Source organism: Nicotiana sylvestris, chromosome 10 (assembly GCF_000393655.2).
Source record: "Nicotiana sylvestris chromosome 10, ASM39365v2, whole genome shotgun sequence".
In the NCBI taxonomy this organism is placed as follows: Eukaryota; Viridiplantae; Streptophyta; class Magnoliopsida; order Solanales; family Solanaceae; genus Nicotiana; species Nicotiana sylvestris.
The window spans coordinates 99,984,342-99,990,089 of record NC_091066.1 but is presented as its reverse complement, the minus strand read 5'-3'; positions in this window follow the sequence as shown (position 1 = coordinate 99,990,089).

Below are 5,748 nucleotides of genomic sequence, written 5' to 3'. Positions count from 1 at the left end.
ATGAGACTTTGCATGAGATATGGGAGAGGTACTATACTATGGTGAAAGAATGCCCGAACAATAACATGACGGAGGATATGATTCAACAAACATTCTATAGAGGGATCAATACTACCAATCAATGCATGGTCAATCAAGTTGCCGGTGGAAATTTCATGATAATGCCGTATACGAAAGCTTGTGAGATTCTTGATGAAATGGTAGATATTTCATTGGCATGGCAAAGTAGAGCAAACGTTCCTCAAGGCGATCCAAATGTGATTCACTTGCATAAAGAATTACATGATCATGGGCAAGCAATTGCCAAGTTGACTACCATAATGAATCAACTAGCCAAAGCTCAACTTCAACAAGTGCAAGGTCCCAAGAAAGTAAACGCAATAAAAGGAGTTAGTATGATGGTAAACAAGAGAAGGCAAAAAGGTCCTCAAGTGCAAAACCGGGTTGAAAATTATGTGCAAGATGATAGTGGAATGATCAAGATGGACAATAAAATGAACAAGAGGAGGAAGTACAATATGTGAACAACTTCCAAGGGCAAAGAAATAACAATCAAGGCCCAAATCAACAATAATGGGGACCACAAGAAAATCAAGGGAATTGGAATTCAAGCAATCAAGATAATTGGAACAATCAAAACAACCAAGGGAATTGAAACAATCAAAGCAATCAAGGAAATTGGAATGGTCAAAATAACCAAGGTAATTGAAGTGGCAATAATCAAGGCTATTGGGGAGGTAGCAACCAAGGATGATGGAACAACAACAACAACAACAACCAGGGGTCGGGTTTTCAAAGGCCCTCGATGTTTCAACAACCGAGCAACCCACCTCCTTATCCTTCTCAAGGTCCGAGATCTTCCAAAAATGAGATGGGATGAACTGAGAACATGTTTATACAAATGATGGAGAAGAATGCTAACTCCGACGCTCAACTAGCCTCTCACAACACTTCAACTCGCAATTTGGAAGTTCAATTGGGCCAAATCTCGCAAGCTTTGAACACTCGTCCTAAGGTGGCACTACCAAGTGATACAGCGGTGAACCCGAGGGTGGGAACAACACGGGACATGCCATGGCCATTACTATAGGGAGTTGAAAATGTGGGGATACAACCACCTAAAATCAAAAGAAATTTGTGGGTGATGAACAATTGGTAAATGAAGATGAGATGCCAAGCAATGAAGTGCAATCAAATGATGAGGTGAGAATTCATATTGAAGACAATGTGGAGGAGACTCAAGAAAAAGTGAACCCGTATAGGGAGCACATTATGGACATACCAAAACCGATAGTTCCAAAGGCTAAGGCACCAATGCCAAGGCCTCATCCTCCATATCCTCAAAGGCTTGCCAAGCAAAATGGCGAGAACCAATTCAAAAAGTTCATTGAAATGATGAAGCATTTGTCAATTAACGTGCCATTGGTTGAGGCCTTGGAACAAATGTAGGGTTATGTGAAGTTTATGAAGGAATTGGTGACTAAGAAAATGTTGATGAATTGTGAGACTATAAAGATGACGCATCAAGTGAGTGCAATTTTGCATTCAATGGATCCTAAATTTGAAGATCCTGGTGCTTTCACAATTCCATGTATAATTAGAAGTGCCAATTTTGCCAAAGCTTTATATGATCTTGGGGCAAGTATAAACTTGATGCCCTATTCGGTGTTTAAAACTTTGGGAATTGGGCAACCAAGACCCACATCCATGAGGCTACAAATGGCAGATCGTATAATGAATAGACCTTTGGGTATTATTGATGATGTGTTGGACTTTTGTGATTCTTGATTGTGAAGTGGACTATGAGCTGCCTATTATTTTGGGTAGACCTTTCCTTGTTATAGGGAAGACTCTTGTTGATGTGGAATCCGGTGAGCTCACCTTCCAGGTGGGTGATGAAAAGGCGGTCTTCCATGTGTGCAAATCTATGAGGTAGCCGAATAGCAATGAAGTTTGTTCGTTCGTGGATTTTCTGATCGATGTGATTATTGATGATGCTAGTGTCACAATGAATATTGAGGATACTTTGAAGCCATTTTGTTCAGCCTTGATAATGATGAAGAGAAAGAAGGCTATGTGGAATGTGTGAATGCATTGCAAGGAATGGGGTTGTACACTTATGAACCCCGCAAGTTATCCTTGGATCTTGAAAACTGGAAGACTCCTCCAATAAAGCCCTTAATAGAGGAGCCTCCCACTTTGGAGTTAAAGCATTGCCTCCACATCTCAGGTATGAATTCCTTGGCCCTTGTTCTACATTACTAGTTATTCTTTCCTCTTATTTGACTAACATGCAGGTAGACTCCACATTGGCAGTGCTACAAAAGAGGAAGAAAGCTATAGGATGGACATTGGTAGATATTCGGGGCATATGCCCCCCCCCCCTTTTGCATGCACAAGATTATTTTTGAGGAGGGTGTCATACCCTCCGTTGAACAAGGAGGCTAAATGAAGCAATACAAGAGGTGGTGAAAAAGGAGATCATAAAGTGGTTGGATGACAGGGTTGTTTACCCCATTCTGGATAGCTCATGGACTTCTCCAGTGCAATGTGTCCCAAAGAATGGGGGCATGACTGTGGTTACCAATGAAAAGAACGAGTTGATTCTTACAAGAACGGTGACCAGGTGGAGAGTGTGTATGGACTATCACAAGCTCAATAAAGTCACAAGAAAAGATCATTTCCCACTTCCTTTCCTTGATCAAATGCTTAATAGGTTGGCCGGTCGTGCTTTCTATTATTTCCTTGATGGATATTCCGGCTACAATCAAATTCTTATTGCTCCAGAGGACCAAGAGAAGACTACTTTCACATATCCCTATGGTACTTTCGCATTCTCACGGATACCATTTGGGTTATGTAATGCGCCTATGACTTTTCAACGGTGTATGATGGCTATCTTCACCGACATGATGGAGGATTTTCTTGAGGTCTTTATGGATGACTTTTCCATAGTCAGGAATTCTTTTGATGATTTCTTGAAAATTTTGGATAAGGTCTTGGAAAGATGTGAAGAGACGAACTTGGTATTGAATTGAGAAAAATGTCACTTCATAGTCGAGGAAGGTATTGTCCTTGGCCACAAAATTTCTAAGAATGGTATTGAGGTAGACAAGGCCAAAATAGAGGTGATTTCTAAACTTCCGCCCCCTACATCCGTGAAGGGCGTAATGAGTTTCTTGGGTCATGCAGAGTTCTATCGCCGTTTCATCAAGGATTTTTCCAAAGTGGTGAACCCCTTGTGTAAGCTTTTGGAGAAATATGCCAAATTCCATTTCAATGAGGATTGCATGAAGGCATTTGAATTGCTCAAGTTCAAATTGACAACTACTCCTATGATCACCGTACCAGATTGGAGCTTACCTTTTGAGATCATGTGTAATGCAAGTGATGTGGCGGTTGGAGCAGTTTTAGGGCAAAGAATCAACAAAATCTTCCATCCAGTCTACTATACTAGTAAGACCATGAACGATGCCCAAGTCAATTACACGGTGACTGAAAAAAAGCTCCTTGCTATTGTCTTTGCTACGGAGAAGCTCCGCCCATACTTGATGGGTACAAAGGTGATTGTCCATACCGATCATACGACGTTTCGATACTTAATTAGCAAGAAGGATTCAAAGGCGAGGTTAATGAGGTGGGTGCTTTTATTGCAAGAGTTCGATCTAGAAATCCAAGACCGCAAAGGTAGTGAAAATCAAGTGGCGGACCACTTGTCTCAATTGGAGGAGGAGGGGAGGCCACATTACGACCTTAAGATCAATGATTCCTTCCCCGATGAGTAACTTCTAGCAATTTCAATGACCGAGATTCCATGGTTCGCCGATTTAGAAAATTATCTTGTGAGTGGCATTGCACCGAATGAGTTCTTTTCAAACCAAAGGAAGAAGCTCCAACAGGATTGCCTTGACTATTATTGGGATGAACCGTACCTCTTCCAGATTTGTACCGATTGTGTGATTCAAAGATGTGTGGCGGAGGAGGAACAAGTGCAAATTGTTTAGGCTTGCCACTATTCACCATATGGTGGTCACCATGGTGGAGCTAAAATGGTGCAAAAGTGTTTAGTTGTGGATTCTATGGCCTACTCTCTACGAGGATGCTAGTGAGCTTGTCAAGCATTGTGATGAATGCCAAAGGGCTGATGGACTCTCAAAGAGAAACGAAATGTCTCTCACCACCATTTTGGAGATAGATATTTTCGCTGTGTGGGGTATTGATTTCATGGGTCCATTTGTGAGCTATTATGGAAACACCTGCATTCTAGTCACGGTTGATTATGTGTCTAAATGGGTTGAGAATGTTGCTTTTCCCAAAAATGAAGCGAGGAGCGTGGTGGCATTTTTGAATAAGAACATCTTTACAAGATTTGGGACTCCAAGGGATATCATAAGTGATAGGGGTTCGCATTTTTGCAACAAGGATTTGATACCTTACTCAGCAAGTATGGTGTCACTTACAAAGTATCGAACTCTTATGACACTCAAGAAAGTGGTCAAATGAAAGTCTCCAACAGGGAAATCAAGAGTATTTTGTCAAAGACGGTGAATGCCAACCGGATGGATTGGTCAAGAAAACTTGATGATACTTTATGGTCTTATAGGACGGCTTACAAAACACCGATCGGGATGTCTCCATACCGGTTGGTGTTCGGGAAAGCTTGTTATCTTCTGGTGGAACTTGAGCATAAGGTCATGTGGTCTTTGAAGAAGTTGAACCTTGAATGGGATGTTGCCGCCAACTTAAGGGTGACATAATTGAATGACCTAGATGAATTTTGGTACCATGCATATACAAGTTCATCCTTATACAAGGAGAAGATGAAGTACCTCTATGACAAGTACATTTGGAACAAGGAGTTTAAAGAAGGTGATCTCGTGTTATTGTTCAATTCCCGATTACAGATGTTTCCGAGAAAGTTGAAGTCAAAATGGAGTGGCCCATTTGAAGTTATTGGTGTGACATCATTCGGAGCATTGGACTTGAAAAATAAGAATGTTGAAGTGTTCAGAGTGAATGGGCACCCAGTGAAGCACTATCTTGGAAAAGTTGATGATGGCCATGTGATGGTGGTTCTTCATTTCAAATGATTGGTAATCTGTGTCGTGCCGTGACGTTAAATCATGCACTTCTTGGGAGGCAACCCATGTGTCTTTTTCTTTATCTTTTTCTTCTTCTTTAGATAGGTTTTGTTTTGTGCTAACTAGTCTTGAAGTGTATACATGAATGAGTGTACTTTGCAGGGACTGTGCCTAGAGCTAAGTGTTGAAAAAGTGCAGATCGCACAATTTTGTATGCTACAGCAGAGAGGAATCTGCGGCCGCACAATTTGTTGTGTAGCCGCACAACTGGAGACCCAATAATGCAACTCTTTGAAGTTTGGAATAGTAGAGAAATGGCCATTCTGTAGTCGCACTTGAAATTATGCGGTTCGCATAAATATTTGGGGCCGCACTCACTTTTGTTCGGACCATAGAGCTTCAGCTAGGCTCAGGTAAAGAGTGTGGACCGCACTCAAAATTGTGCGGCCGTACTCAGCTGCATTTTTTACCTAATTTGGTCAACCTATAAATAGGTCCTCATAACACTATTCACAACTTTACACACTCTGAGATCTTGAGACCTAAGCAAGAAGAGTGCACACAAATTGTTTCAAACTCCACACTCATTCCATTAGCTTCATCACTGGTATGTTCAATTCATGTTTAGATTTTTCAATTGCTCTTAGTTTTGTTCTTCTATAGCATC